Source organism: Rutidosis leptorrhynchoides, chromosome 2, assembly GCF_046630445.1.
Source record: "Rutidosis leptorrhynchoides isolate AG116_Rl617_1_P2 chromosome 2, CSIRO_AGI_Rlap_v1, whole genome shotgun sequence".
Lineage (NCBI taxonomy): Eukaryota > Viridiplantae > Streptophyta > Magnoliopsida > Asterales > Asteraceae > Rutidosis > Rutidosis leptorrhynchoides.
Genome location: NC_092334.1, coordinates 117,274,632 through 117,291,835, shown reverse-complemented (window position 1 = coordinate 117,291,835; position 17,204 = coordinate 117,274,632).

Genomic DNA, 17,204 nt, shown 5'->3' with positions numbered 1-17,204 from the left:
CCCGGAGACATGATTGATGAAATCTTGTCTAGAGTCGGTCAGAATTCCTCGGCACAACTATTTAAGGCGAGATCAGTTTGTAAGACATTCGAAGAACGTTCCAAGAATGTCTTAGTTTATAAGAGACTTTCGTTTGAAAGATGGGGGATATCACATTGGGAAACCCATAAGTTACGATGTGTTTACTTTGACGCATATATTGCGGGGAACCCAAATGCTATTTTACGCAACGGGTTAAGAAATTATTTTGACTCAATATATCCGAATATTGGACTTCGTGATTTAGAAAAAGTGGCTAACATGCAACATAAAGAAGCATGTTATGCTTACGGATTAGTAATGTTCGCTTCTCACCAAAGTGAGAACAAGAACATCGGGCTACAACTATTAAACAAAACGTTTCCACAAGTGACGGAGTCGGTAATTTGGGTAAGAAATGAGGTTTTTAGATTATTACGGGACTGTTGGACATTACGTAACCCTCGTCCCTTTGACGACGTTACAACACGCTGTCTTATCAACGGCCATAACGGTTATGTTGCACAAGACCAAGGATGGGAAGTAGTCCTAGTAAAACCAGAATGCATGACTTGTTTCTGGACGTATGAATTACGTGTCTTTATTGCCTTTGCTGAATGACTTGTGTACTAGTTAGAATTATCTTCACAACTATCTTGTATCAAAGTTATTGTGTGCTATATTTCATGCTTTATGTAAAATAAGCGGTATTGTAAGTTTGTAAAATATTGTATAAAAGTTTGAACGCGAAATATTATTATAATCAGTTTTTCATATAGAATTGTAGTAGTTGAATTGTATATTAGCTACTAAGTATGAACTTAACGGGTAGGTACTACCCGAATTTAAACTTATAAAACGCTAATATGAAGAAAAAGCTTTTATAAATGAGTTCATATTATGCTACGAAATACTATTAACTACTCTTAATATTCTGTATGATTAACTTGTTCCATTTAACTATTTTGAAGGAAATGGCACCGACTACTCGACACACCGTGAATATGAATGAAGAGGAATTCCGTACTTTTCTAGCTTCAAACATAGCTGCAGTACAGGCTGCGCTATATACCAACAATAACCTTGGATCTAGCAGTACAGGAAATCGTGTAGGATGCACCTACAAAGAATTCACTGCCTGCAAACCTTTGGAATTTGATGGAACCGAAGGACCGATTGGATTGAAACGGTGGACCGAGAAGGTCGAATCGGTGTTTGCCATAAGTAAGTGTACTGAAGAGGACAAAGTAAAGTACGCTACGCATACCTTCACAGGTTCTGCGTTAACATGGTGGAATACCTATCTAGAGCAAGTGGGACAAGACGATGCGTACGCACTACCGTGGTCAGCATTCAAGCACTTGATGAACGAGAAGTACCGTCCCAGAACCGAGGTCAATAAGCTCAAGACAGAACTTAGAGGGTTACGAACCCAAGGATTTGATATTACCACGTACGAAAGACGATTCACAGAATTGTGCCTATTGTGTCCTGGAGCATTCGAAGATGAGGAAGAGAAGATCGACGCGTTTGTGAAAGGATTACCGGAAAGAATCCAAGAAGATATAAGTTCACACGAGCCCGCCTCCATACAACAGGCATGTAGAATGGCTCACAAACTAGTGAACCAGATTGAAGAAAGAATTAAAGAACAGACTGCTGAAGAGGCCAATGTGAAGCAAGTCAAAAGAAAGTGGGAGGAAAACGGTGATAAGAATCACCAATACAACAACAACAGCAATTACAACAATAATCGCAACAATTATCCCAACAATCGCAACATCAATCGCAACTACAACAAACGGCCCAACAACAACAACAACAACAACAATCATCCCAACAACAATAATAACCGCAACAACAACAACAATCAGAAGCAGCTATGCCAAAGGTGTGAAAAGTATCACTCGGGGTTCTGCACCAAATTTTGCAACAAGTGTAAAAGAAATGGTCATAGCGCGGCGAAGTGTGAGGTCTACGGACCAGGGGTTAATAGAATGAAAGGAACAAATGGTGTCGGAACGAGTAATGGCGGAGCAAGTAGTGTTGGAGCAAGTTAAAGTTATGCCAATGTAGTTTGTTATAAATGTGGAAAACCGGGCCACATTATTAGAAATTGCCCGAACCAGGAGAACACGAATGGACAAGGCCGCGGAAGAGTTTTCAATATTAATGCGGCAGAGGCACAGGAAGACCCGGAGCTTGTTACGGGTACGTTTCTTATTGACAATAAATCTGCTTACGTTTTATTTGATTCGGGTGCGGATAGAAGCTATATGAGTAGAGATTTTTGTGCTAAATTAAGTTGTCCATTGACGCCTTTGGATAGTAAATTTTTACTCGAATTAGCAAATGGTAAATTAATTTCAGCAGATAATATATGTCGGAATCGAGAAATTAAACTGGTTAGCGAAACATTTAAGATTGATTTGATACCAGTAGAGTTAGGGAGTTTTGATGTGATAATCGGTATGGACTGGTTGAAAGAAGTGAAAGCGGAGATCATTTGTTACAAAAATGCAATTCGCATTATACGAGAAAAAGGAAAACCCTTAATGGTGTACGGAGAAAAGGGCAACACGAAGCTACATCTTATTAGTAATTTGAAGGCACAAAAACTAATAAGAAAATATTGCTATGCTGTTCTAGCACACGTCGAGAAAGTACAAACTGAAGAAAAGAGCATCAATGATGTTCCCGTCGCAAAAGAATTTCCTGATGTATTTCCGAAAGAATTACCGGGATTACCCCCACATCGATCCGTTGAATTTCAAATAGATCTTGTACCAGGAGCTGCACCAATAGCTCGTGCTCCTTACAGACTAGCACCCAGCGAGATGAAAGAACTGCAAAGCCAATTACAAGAACTTTTAGAGCGTGGTTTCATTCGACCAAGCACATCACCGTGGGGAGCTCCTGTTTTGTTTGTCAAGAAGAAAGATGGTACATTCAGGTTGTGTATCGACTACCGAGAGTTGAACAAACTTACCATCAAGAACCGCTACCCACTACCGAGAATCGACGACTTATTTGATCAACTACAAGGCTCGTCTGTTTATTCAAAGATTGACTTACGTTCCGGGTATCATCAAATGCGGGTGAAAGAAGATGATATTCCAAAGACTGCTTTCAGAACACGTTACGGTCATTACGAGTTTATGGTCATGCCGTTTGGTTTAACTAATGCACCAGCTGTGTTCATGGACCTTATGAACCGAGTGTGTGGACCATACCTTGACAAGTTTGTCATTGTTTTCATTGATGACATACTTATTTACTCAAAGAATGACCAAGAACACGGTGAACAATTGAGAAAGGTGTTAGAAGTATTGAGGAAGGAAGAATTGTACGCTAAATTTTCAAAGTGTGCATTTTGGTTGGAAGAAGTTCAATTCCTCGGTCACATAGTGAACAAAGAAGGTATTAAGGTGGATCCGGCAAAGATAGAAACTGTTGAAAAGTGGGAAACCCCGAAAACTCCGAAACACATACGCCAATTTTTAGGACTAGCTGGTTACTACAGAAGGTTCATCCAAGACTTTTCCAGAATAGCAAAACCCTTGACTGCATTAACGCATAAAGGGAAAAAATTTGAATGGAATGATGAACAAGAGAAAGCGTTTCAGTTATTGAAGAAAAATCTAACTACGGCACCTATATTGTCATTGCCTGAAGGGAATGATGATTTTGTGATTTATTGTGACGCATCAAAGCAAGGTCTCGGTTGTGTATTAATGCAACGAACGAAGGTGATTGCTTATGCGTCTAGACAATTGAAGATTCACGAACAAAATTATACGACGCATGATTTGGAATTAGGCGCGGTTGTTTTTGCATTAAAGACTTGGAGGCACTATTTATATGGGGTCAAAAGTATTATATATACCGACCACAAAAGTCTTCAACACATATTTAATCAGAAACAACTGAATATGAGGCAGCGTAGGTGGATTGAATTGTTGAATGATTACGACTTTGAGATTCGTTACCACCCGGGGAAGGCAAATGTGGTAGCCGATGCCTTGAGCAGGAAGGACAGAGAACCCATTCGAGTAAAATCTATGAATATAATGATTCATAATAACCTTACTACTCAAATAAAGGAGGCGCAACAAGGAGTTTTAAAAGAGGGAAATTTAAAGGATGAAATACCCAAAGGATCGGAGAAGCATCTTAATATTCGGGAAGATGGAACCCGGTATAGGGCTGAAAGGATTTGGGTACCAAAATTTGGAGATATGAGAGAAATGGTACTTAGAGAAGCTCATAAAACCAGATACTCAATACATCCTGGAACGGGGAAGATGTACAAGGATCTCAAGAAACATTTTTGGTGGCCAGGTATGAAAGCCGATATTGCTAAATATGTAGGAGAATGTTTGACGTGTTCTAAGGTCAAAGCTGAGCATCAGAAACCATCAGGTCTACTTCAACAACCCGAAATCCTGGAATGGAAATGGGAAAACATTACAATGGATTTCATCACCAAATTGCCAAGGACTGCAAGTGGTTTTGATACTATTTGGGTAATAGTTGATCGTCTCACCAAATCAGCACACTTCCTACCAATAAGAGAAGATGACAAGATGGAGAAGTTAGCACGACTGTATTTGAAGGAAGTCATCTCCAGACATGGAATACCAATCTCTATTATCTCTGATAGGGATGGCAGATTTATTTCAAGATTCTGGCAGACATTACAGCAAGCATTAGGAACTCGTCTAGACATGAGTACTGCCTATCATCCACAAACTGATGGGCAGAGCGAAAGGACGATACAAACGCTTGAAGACATGCTACGAGCATGTGTTATTGATTTCGGAAACAGTTGGGATCGACATCTACCGTTAGCAGAATTTTCCTACAACAACAGCTACCATTCAAGCATTGAGATGGCGCCGTTTGAAGCACTTTATGGTAGAAAGTGCAGGTCTCCGATTTGTTGGAGTGAAGTGGGGGATAGACAGATTACGGGTCCGGAGATTATACAAGAAACTACCGAGAAGATCATCCAAATTCAACAACGGTTGAAAACCGCCCAAAGTCGACAAAAGAGCTACGCTGACATTAAAAGAAAAGATATAGAATTTGAAATTGGAGAGATGGTCATGCTTAAAGTTGCACCTTGGAAAGGCGTTGTTCGATTTGGTAAACGAGGGAAATTAAATCCAAGGTATATTGGACCATTCAAGATTATTGATCGTATCGGACCAGTAGCTTACCGACTTGAGTTACCTCAACAACTAGCGGCTGTACATAACACTTTCCACGTCTCGAATTTAAAGAAATGTTTTGCTAAAGAAGATCTCACTATTCCGTTAGATGAAATCCAAATCAACGAAAAACTTCAATTCATCGAAGAACCCGTCGAAATAATGGATCGTGAGGTTAAAAGACTTAAGCAAAACAAGATACCAATTGTTAAGGTTCGATGGAATGCTCGTAGAGGACCCGAGTTTACCTGGGAGCATGAAGATCAGATGAAGAAGAAATACCCACATCTATTTCCAGAAGATTCGTCAACACCTTCAACAGCTTAAAATTTCGGGACGAAATTTATTTAACGGGTAGGTACTGTAGTGACCCGAACTTTTCCATGTTTGTATATATTAATTGAGATTGATATTTACATGATTAAATGTTTCCAACATGTTAAGCAATCAAACTTGTTAAGACTTGATTAAGTGAAATATGTTTCTTATAGACAATTGACCACCCAAGTTGACCGGTGATTCACGAACGTTAAAACTTGTAAAAACTATATGATGACATATATATGGATATATATATAGTTAACATGATACTATGATAAGTAAACATATCATTAAGTATATTAACAATGAACTACATATGTAAAAACAAGACTACTAACTTAATGATTTTTAAACGAGACATATATGTAACGATTATCGTTGTAAAGGCATTTAATGTATATATATCATATTAAGAGATATTCATACATGATAATATCATGATATTATAATAATTTAAAATCTCATTTGATATTATAAACATTGGGTTAACAACATTTAACAAGATCGTTAACCTAAAGGTTTCAAAACAACACTTACATGTAACGACTAACGATGACTTAACGACTCAGTTAAAATGTATATACATGTAGTGTTTTAATATGTATTTATACACTTTTGAAAGACTTCAATACACTTATCAAAATACTTCTACTTAACAAAAATGCTTACATTTACATCCTCGTTCAGTTTCATCAACAATTCTACTCGTATGCACCCGTATTCGTACTCGTACAATACACAGCTTTTAGATGTATGTACTATTGGTATATACACTCCAATTATCAGCTCTTAGCAGCCCATGTGAGTCACCTAACACATGTGGGAACCATCATTTGGCAACTAGCATGAAATATCTCATAAAATTACAAAAATATGAGTAATCATTCATGACTTATTTACATGAAAACAAAATTACATATCCTTTATATCTAATCCATACACCAACGACCAAAAACACCTACAAACACTTTCATTCTTCAATTTTCTTCATCTAATTGATCTCTCTCAAGTTCTATCTTCAAGTTCTAAGTGTTCTTCATAAATTCCAAAAGTTCTAGTTTCATAAAATCAAGAATACTTTCAAGTTTGCTAGCTCACTTCCAATCTTGTAAGGTGATCATCCAACCTCAAGAAATCTTTGTTTCTTACAGTAGGTTATCATTCTAATACAAGGTAATAATCATATTCAAACTTTGGTTCAATTTCTATAACTATAACAATCTTATTTCAAGTGATGATCTTACTTGAACTTGTTTTCGTGTCATGATTCTGCTTCAAGAACTTCGAGCCATCCAAGGATCCGTTGAAGCTAGATCCATTTTTCTCTTTTCCAGTAGGTTTATCCAAGTAACTTAAGGTAGTAATGATGTTCATAACATCATTCGATTCATATACATAAAGCTATCTTATTCGAAGGTTTAAACTTGTAATCACTAGAACATAGTTTAGTTAATTCTAAACTTGTTCGCAAACAAAAGTTAATCCTTCTAACTTGACTTTTAAAATCAACTAAACACATGTTCTATATCTATATGATATGCTAACTTAATGATTTAAAACCTGGAAACACGAAAAACACCGTAAAACCGGATTTACGCCGTCGTAGTAACACCGCGGGCTGTTTTGGGTTAGTTAATTAAAAACTATGATAAACTTTTATTTAAAAGTTGTTATTCTGAGAAAATGATTTTTATTATGAACATGAAACTATATCCAAAAATTATGGTTAAACTCAAAGTGGAAGTATGTTTTCTAAAATGGTCATCTAGACGTCGTTCTTTCGACTGAAATGACTACCTTTACAAAAACGACTTGTAACTTATTTTTCCGACTATAAACCTATACTTTTTCTGTTTTGATTCATAAAATAGAGTTCAATATGAAACCATAGCAATTTGATTCACTCAAAACGGATTTAAAATGAAGAAGTTATGGGTAAAACAAGATTGGATAATTTTTCTCATTTTAGCTACGTGAAAATTGGTAACAAATCTATTCCAACCATAACTTAATCAACTTGTATTGTATATTATGTAATCTTGAGATACCATAGACACGTATACAATGTTTCGACCTATCATGTCGACACATCTATATATATTTCGGAACAACCATAGACACTCTATATGTGAATGTTGGAGTTAGCTATACAGGGTTGAGGTTGATTCCAAAATATATATAGTTTGAGTTGTGATCAATACTGAGATACGTATACACTGGGTCGTGGATTGATTCAAGATAATATTTATTGATTTATTTCTGTACATCTAACTGTGGACAACTAGTTGTAGGTTACTAACGAGGACAGCTGACTTAATAAACTTAAAACATCAAAATATATTAAAAGTGTTGTAAATATATTTTGAACATACTTTGATATATATGTATATATTGTTATAGGTTCGTGAATCAACCAGTGGCCAAGTCTTACTTCCCGACGAAGTAAAAATCTGTGAAAGTGAGTTATAGTCCCACTTTTAAAATCTAATATTTTTGGGATGAGAATACATGCAGGTTTTATAAATGATTTACAAAATAGACACAAGTACGTGAAACTACATTCTATGGTTGAATTATCGAAATCGAATATGCCCCTTTTTATTAAGTCTGGTAATCTAAGAATTAGGGAACAGACACCCTAATTGACGCGAATCCTAAAGATAGATCTATCGGGCCCAACAAGCCCCATCCAAAGTACCGGATGCTTTAGTACTTCGAAATTTATATCATATCCGAAGGGTGTCCCGGAATGATGGGGATATTCTTATATATGCATCTTGTTAATGTCGATTACCAGGTGTTCACCATATGAATGATTTTTATCTCTATGTATGGGATGTGTATTGAAATATGAAATCTTGTGGTCTATTGTTACGATTTGATATATATAGGTTAAACCTATAACTCACCAACATTTTTGTTGACGTTTAAAGCATGTTTATTCTCAGGTGAATATTAAGAGCTTCCGCTGTTGCATACTAAAATAAGGACAAGATTTGGAGTCCATGTTTGTATGATATTGTGTAAAAACTGCATTCAAGAAACTGATTTCGATGTAACATATTTGTATTGTAAACCATTATGTAATGGTCGTGTGTAAACAGGATATTTTAGATTATCATTATTTGATAATCTACGTAAAGCTTTTTAAACCTTTATTTATGAAATAAAGGTTATGGTTTGTTTTAAAAATGAATGCAGTCTTTGAAAAACGTCTCATATAGAGGTCAAAACCTCGCAACGAAATCAATTAATATGGAACGTTTTTAATCAATAAGAACGGGACATTTCAGATGATGTGCATGGAACCATTTTACCATCAGCTACTTCTATTCCCAAAGGCTTATCTAACATCCTAACAGGCAACTTCAACTTATCACAGAAGCCTAAGGACATAAAAGATCGATTCGCTCCAGAATCAAATAGCACACGAGCTGGCAAGGAATTAACCAAGAACATACCGGTAATGACATCATCGGTAGTGGTTGCAGCGTCTACCGTCATCTGGAACGCCCTTGCCTCTGCTGTTGAAGGATTCTTTCTCTTCTGCCCGGCGGTAGAAGCAGAAGATCCCCCAGAAGTTGCTGACCTCGCCCCTGACCCTGCCCCAGAACCGGCTCTCGACGCAGATGGACAATTCGCTGATCTATGACCTACCTGATGACAAGTCCAACACACATCGGACTTAAAGGAACAAGTTGTTGTTTCATGACCTAGTACTCCACATCTCAAGCATCTTCGGGTCATTGGAGAACATGGACCGGCATGAGTCGACTTAAAAACATTACACCAACCAGACTGACTAGTACCCGATCCACTCATACCAGATTTACTTTTCTGTTTAAACCCACCTGACTTCTTACCACGAAATCCTGATTGCTTACTTGATTGCTGAGTAGACTGACCATCAGTTTGACTTTCTGATTTTCCCCCAAAAGGTCCACCTTTTGAACTTTCTCTTTTCGCTGCCATTATATCACCTTCTGTCACTTTAACCATCTCATGAGCCTGTGCTAATGTGGTTGCAAATCTCACAACTGTTCTATATTCTGGCTTAATCACCCGCATAAAATGCTGAATCTTATCCTTTTCAGTCGGTACCCATTATTGAACAAACCTTAGCTTAGATGTGAAATCTCTGAAAACCTCATCAATCGTCATACTTTCTGTCATCTTCATACTCAGAAACTCGGTTTTCAATCTTTCCATCTCATACTCAGAACAATACTGCTCACGAACTTTAGCTGCAAATTGTTCCCAGGTAATTTGACTAATCTGTTCTTTAGGTAAATATGCAATGATAGAGTCCCACCATTCCATTGCTTCACCTTTGAGAAGTCTACTTGCAAACAGTACCATAGATTCTGGCTCACAGAAACATGCTTCTAACGCCCTCTCCACTTCTCTTAGCCAATTGAGGGTCATCGTAGGGTTTGTGTGTCCACTGTACTCAGGAGGTTTGCAGTCCATAAACTGTTTATAGGTACACTTCCTTCTTGTCTCAGGAACTTGAAATGGGTACATCATTTGATTAGGAAAAGTCTGGTTAAACGGAAATGGCATTTGATAGTTTGGATAGGTATTTTGTGGAAACTGTGATTGGGAACTGCCACCGACTTGATTATAAGGGTTAGGAGGAAAGGTTGTGTTTAACGCAGTGGTATTAGGGTTCCATTGCGCCCGTTCTTGTTCCAATTCCTTAATTTTCTCCTGAGCTTCTAGTAACCGACTTTGAAGTTCTATTACTTCTTGAGAAGTTTCTTCTTCTGAAGACACATGTCCATCTTCGTCAGGGGCTCTAAAAGTACCAGTTCCAGGGAGAGTAGGGCCAGTAGCGGTTGCTTCATTATCTGCCATTACTGCACTACCACAACACTCACACCAAAGCTTAGTATAAATTCTGTTAGTACTAACAACTAACACATATCCTGTCCTAATACTCACTTAACCCATCCCCAGCATGTTATGTTTGACATGACTCTTCTAAGTTTGGGAACATGACATGTAGATCACAATGCACATGCTGCCAAACTCAGCTCTGATACCAACTTGTGACACCGCTAATAATTTTTTTTTTATAATAAATACGTGGCGGAAGCATAATATTACTTAAATACGATATCCACATTAACTATTGTTAATACAACCTGTGTCACGTGTCATTATAAAATACTTGTTTATACGGAGAGGACGTATTTACAATACATTTATAAAGTATCACTGTTTAAACAAAACAAGACAACATCAGAGTTGACTCCTGTCAAACATAACATCACCATGCCCGTCTTCTCCCAAAAGCACAATCTACAAAAGCTATCAACCTGCAGGGAGGAGATGGAGGGGAATTAGCACGAAGCTAAGTGAGTACGACTAGCTACAGGCCATAGCATACAGAAGTATTATACTAATCATGTCACAATAGTCTAACACACAAACATCACCCAAGTGCCGTCTACAGAGACTCTGGCGGCTCGGCCAAACCATTAACCACCAGCTGATCGGACTGGGGCTTACCAGAAGTTCCTCCACCACCGTATGTATATACATAATCCACACGCAACGGACGCGTCATTCACATATATATACACCACGGCTGTCTAGGCCACCACATGAGGAACCCAACCCGCAGGTTGATCTCTCCTACCGAGGCCACCACACAATAGGGACGCACTGGGCTCCAGCAGACAAGCATCAACCAACATGCAGTCATCACAATGTACTAACTATCCACAACAATAAGTATATCTAACAAGCATGGCAGTCATAATATAACATGCTACTATATACTATATTCTCCAGTTAGTCCCACTCACCGATTACCAGCAAAAGAGAAGGTATTCAGCTATCTAATCACTGAACCTTCTCTTTCTCCTTTTCTCCTGAGAAAGACATATACACAAGTTAGTTTTTGTCCATTAACATCAAATAACACAATACAGAAATTTTGGTCAGAAAACTGTCCGCTAAAAATTTTCTCCTTAACACTTATGCACTTTCATAATTTACACCATAAACGTCAAAATAAAAACGGGAAGCATAACGGCTAAAAATCAACGCTTAGGTAAAATATTCTGCCCTGGACACTCAGTCGGTCGACTGACACTGACAGTCGGTCGACTGTCTACACAATCGGTCGACTGACCTTCTCAATCGGTCGACTCACTTGGTATTACATCAATCGGCCGAATGTAAATCTCAGTCGGTCGGTTGTCTTCGTTAATCGGCCGGTTCAACCCTCAGTCAGTCGACTGTCGACCGACAGTCGGCCGACTGTGTTCATCTTCATCAGAAACTGAACAAAGGCTACGGATTTCAAGCTAAATTCACCAAATCTTGATCTAGAGCTCGTTTTCGACACCAAAACTTGCCACAACTCAATTACTACATGTTATAGACTATAAACCCACAAAGTTTTGACCATAACAACATCAAATCCACGGATTTTGACACAAAATCAAGCTTTTTACAAAACTTACACAAAACTATGAATTTAACCATGAATTGAACACAAAAACACATGTTTCTTACCTTGTTAGAATCAGTAGACAACAAGGAACAAGATTCCAAGATCAATTTGAGCTCAAGAACAAGTTTTGATGATTAGGGTTTCAAAGGAGAAAGAATTAGGTACGGGGTATTATTTTGGGAAGGATCTGGAAAGTGCAAGAAATGCACTGCACAAGTCATCAAAAGTGGGTTAAAATCCCACACTGTGTGACACACGGGTATTTACCAGTTATCTGATATCTTTCGTACATCATTTGGCAACCCAAACGAAGTCCAAATTAAATAAACAAACCTGTTCTGTGACCCTTGTCACAAACTGGTCCTAACCCCAACATTAAATAATAATAAACAATAAATAAAAATAAAAGCATATAATAACACCATACTAACTTAAGGGCAAAATAGTAATCTTACATCTAGGTCCACTTGAGGATGTTATAGTATACCTGTAAAAATCTTGAGAAAACGGAACGAGAATTCAAATATAACTATCTTTTGTGAATATACTTATATTGTTTTATGTATTTAAGTCCTTTAAAGTAATTAAATACGTATTTATACGATACTTGTATAAGCATCATAGATTATAGGTATATATGTCAAAGAACGTTACGTATAGTTACCGTTTTGAAAACTTAAGTTAGTAGTCTCAAAGTATACTTATAACTCATTGTTATTAGTACACAATGATATGTTAAACCATCCTTAGATCATGTTAAATATGTATAAATACGTATATGTACACAATCGTATAATTATCGTATATTATATAGTTCGTGATATCATCGGTCAAATTGGACGGTCAAACGTTGTGTAAAACTCTTTTCAAAAACACAAGACTCAACAATTTGGATTGGTTATCATGTTGGTAATATTTAATTTAAGTAGATATTACTCTCATATGTATAAAACGGTCGGAAAAATCCGGGTCGTTACACATTGCTAAACAGTTAATGTATAAAAGTGTTCCTAAAAACCCCAAACTTTTAGATTAAATATATTTAATTATTTCACTCATTATCAGTTTGAAACCTGATCAAATAGGTTCAATAATTATTTATTTTCTGTTCCAATTTTTATGTACGGAGTACTAATATTTAAACTTAAAAAGATAAAAATATTTTTAACAAAACTAAAATCTTCGTAATCAATTTACAGTCCATTTCTTACCTTCATCCTTCTTATATCTATATTAACACTAACGAAATGTCAACCGAATGTTATAGACGTTTACTATTTAAGCTCGAAATTATTCATATTTCATTTTCTCTCTCTCTATATATATAATCAGTTTTTAAATAACAAGTTTATCATATTAATATATGTTATATAATTTTTAAACAAACAGATTTAGTATAATTTTATATATTTACAAATAATATTTATATTCATATATATATATATATATATATATATATATATATATATATATATATATATATATATATATATATATATATATCTATATATTTATGATAATAGTTTTCATTACATCGCATAATATTTTACATATTCATTTCCAACAATTAAATCATATATTATTTCAAATAATATTTCAAATTATTATTATTATTATTTTTATATAATATATATATATATATATATATATATATATATATATATATATATATATACTAATCTATTTACAAATAATTGTTCGTGAATCGTTGGTAATGGTCGAAGGGTAATTGAATAGATGAACATAGTTCTAAAATTTTCGAGACTCAACATTACAGACTTTGCTTATTGTGTCGAAATCATATAAAGATTAAGTTTAAATTTGGTCGGAAATTCCCGGGTCGTCACAGAGAAAACATATAGATGTGAGGTATCATTGGATTAGAGAATGTCTTGAAGATGGCTTGTTTGAACTTGATAAAGTTCACACCGATGATAATGGTTCCGACATGTTCACAAAGGCTTTAGCAAGCGAGAAGCTCAAGGTATGTTGCTCGATCGCCGGGATGGCGATCCCTTCCTCATAATCGGAAAGGGGGAGATTTGTTGGGTTTTATGTGGTTTCCAATATGAGGAAGTCATAGTCCAAATGTCCAAAGCCCAACAAAAATAGGCCCAAGTTGTTGTTTGACTTAGTCAACATCCGTGGGCATCTTTTATCTCATGTTTCCAGCTAATTTCTAGCTACTTTCTTGTAGTGACCCGAACTTTTCCATGATTATATATTAAATGAAAACTATATTTGCATGATTAAATGTTCCAACATGTTAAGCAATCAAACTTGTTAAGACTTGATTATTTGAAATGAGTTTCATATAGACTATTGACCACCCAAGTTGACCGGCGATTCACGAACGTTAAAACTTATAAAAACTATATGATGTTACATATAGGGAGATATATTTGTAGTTAACATGATATTATGATAAGTAAGTATCTCACTAGTTATATTAACAATGAGTTATATACATAAAAATGAGATTACTAAGTTAAGAAACACGAAACGATATATATAACGATTATCGTTATAACAGTGTCTTACTAAATATATATATATATGTATCATATTAAGATATTGTTACACTATATTTAACATGATAAAATGATAATTAAATATATCGTTAAGCGTATTAACAATGAACTACACGAGTAAGATGAGAATACTAACTTAAGGATTTCGAAACAATACATATATGTAACGATTATCGTTGTAACGACATTTTAATGTATATATATCATATTAAGATATATTCATACATCATAATATCATGATAATGTAATAATTTAACATCTCATTAGATATAATAAACAATGGGTTAACTACATTAAATGAGATCGTTAACTTAAAGGTTTCAAAACAACACTTACATGTAACGACTAACGATGACTTAACGACTCAGTTAAAATGTATATACATGTAGTATATTAAGATGTATTAGTACACTTTTGGAAGACTTCATGACATATATCAAAGTACTTCTATTTAACAAAAATGCTTACAATTACATCCTCATTCATTTCCATCAACAATTCTACTCGTATTCACCTGTATTCGTACTCGTACAATACACAGCTTCTAGATGTATATACTATTGGTATATACACTCAATCATCAGCTCCTTAGCAGCCCATGTGAGTCATTAAACATGTGGGAACCATCATTTGGCAACTATCATGAAATATCTCACAAAATTACAAAAAATATTATAAATCATTCATGAATTATTTACATGAAAACAAACTTACACATCCTTTATATCTAATCCATATACCAATGACCAAAAACACCTGCAAACACTTTTATTCTTCAATTTTCTTCATCTAATTGATCTCTCTCAAGTTCTATCTTCAAGTTCTAAGTGTTCTTCATAAATTCTATAAGTTCTAGTTTTATAAAATCAAGAATACTATCAAGTTTGCAAGATTACTTCCAAGCTTTCTAATCCAATCCAATTAATCATCCAAGATCAAGAAACCTTTGTTATTTACAGTAGGTTATCTTTCTTATTCAAGGTAATATTCATATTCAAACTTTGATTCGATTTCTATAACTATAAACTATCTTAATTCGAATAAAAATCTTACTTGAACTTGTTTTCGTGTCATGATTCTACTTCAAGAACTTTCAAGCCATCCAAGATCATTTGAAGCTAGATCATTTCTTGTCACTTTCTGTAGGTTTACCTACTAAACTTGAGGTAGTAATGATGTTCATAACATCATTCGATTCATATATATAAAACTATCTTATTCGAAGATTTGAACATGTAATCACTAGAACATAGTTTAGTTAATTCTAAATTTGTTCGCAAACAAAGTTAATCCTTCTAACTTGACTTTTAAAATCAACTAAACATATTTTCTATATCTATGTGATATTCTAACTTAATGATTTAAAACCTGGAAACACGAAGAACGCCGTAAAACCGGACATACGCCGTCGTAGTGAAACCGGGGGCTGTTTTGGGTTAGAAAAATAAAAACTATCTTAATCTTTGAATTTGAAGTTTGTTTTCTAGAAAAATGATATTACATATGAACATGATACTATATCCAAAAATCATGGTTAAACACAAAGTGGAATTATGTTCTTCAAAATGGTCATCAAGATGTCGTTCTTTCGACGAAAATGACTACCTCTTCAAAAAATGACTTGTAACCTGTATTTCCGACTATAAACATATAATTTTTCTGTTTAGTTTCATAAATTTCAGTTCATTATGAAACCATAGCAACTTGAATCACTCAAAACGGATTTGAAACGAAGAAATGACGGGTAAAACAAAATTGGATAAATTTGCTAGTTTTAGCTACGAAAATTTTGTAACAAATCTAGACTAACCATAACTTAACTAAATTATATTGTATTATACATGTATTCTAATATATATTATGTAATCTTGGGATACCATAGACACGTATACAATGTTTTGACATATCATATCGACCCATCTATATATATTATTTGGAACAACCATAGACACTCTATATGCAGTAATGTTTGAGTTAGCTATACAGGGTTGAGGTTGATTCCAAATATATATATACTTTGAGTTGTGATCTAGCCTGAGACTTGTATACACTGGGTCGTGGATTGATTCGAGATAATATATATTGATTTATTTCTGTACATCTAACTGTGGACAACTAGTTGTAGATTACTAACGTTGGACCGCTAACTTAATAAACTTAAATCATTAAAACGTAATAAAAAAATGTTGTGAATATATTTCGATCATACTTTGATATATATGTATATATTTGTTATAGGTTCGTGAATAGATTCGTGGCCAAGTCTTAAATTTCTGACGAAGTAAAAATCTGTGAAAGTGAGTTATAGTCCCACTTTTAAAATCTAATATCTTTTGGGATGAGAATACATGCAGTTTTATAAATGTTTTACAAAATAGACACAAGTACGTGAAACTACATTCTATGGTTGAATTTATTAAACTGAATATGCCCTTTTTTAGTCTGGTAATCTAAGAATTAGGGAACAGACACCCTAATTGACGTGAATCCTAAAGATAGATCTATGGGCACTAACAAGCCCCAGTCAGAGAATTTGAACTGCTTTAGTACTTCGATTTTATCATGTCAGAAGGGAGTCCCGGAATGATGGGGATATTCTATATGCATCTTGTTAATGTCGGTTACCAGGTGTTCACCATATGAATGATTTTTTTA